This window comes from Bison bison, unplaced genomic scaffold, assembly GCF_000754665.1.
Source record: "Bison bison bison isolate TAMUID 2011002044 unplaced genomic scaffold, Bison_UMD1.0 scf7180017863994, whole genome shotgun sequence".
Lineage (NCBI taxonomy): Eukaryota > Metazoa > Chordata > Mammalia > Artiodactyla > Bovidae > Bison > Bison bison.
The window spans coordinates 323287-323847 of record NW_011494566.1 but is presented as its reverse complement, the minus strand read 5'-3'; positions in this window follow the sequence as shown (position 1 = coordinate 323847).

The following is a 561-nucleotide window of genomic DNA, read 5'->3' as shown; positions in this document are numbered from 1 at the left end:
ACTATGAACAAAGCTAATGGAGGTGATGGAATTCCAGTTGAGCTATTTCAAATCCTGAAAGATGATGCTGTGAAAGTGCTGCACTCAATATGCCTGCAAATTTGGAAAACTCAGCAGTGGCCATAGGACTGGAAAAGGTCAGCTTTCATTCCAATCCCAAAGAAAGGCAATGCCCCCAAATGTTCAAACTACCACACAATTGCACTCATCTCACAAGCTAGCAAAGTAATGCTCAAAACTCTCCAAGCCAGGCTTCAGCAATACGGGAACTGTGAACTTTCAGATGTTCAAGCTGGATTTACAAACGGCAGAAGAACCAGAGATCAAATTGCCAACATCCGCTGGATCATTGAAAAGCAAGAACGTTCCAGAAGAACATCTATTTCTGCATTATTGACTACGCCAAAGCCTTTGACTGTGTGAATCACAACAAATTGTGGAAAATTGTTCAAGAGGTGGGAATACCAGACCACCTGACCTGCCTCTTGAGAAATCTGTATGCAGGTCAGGAAGCAACAGTTAGAACTGGACATGGAACAACAGACTGGTTCTGAATTGGGA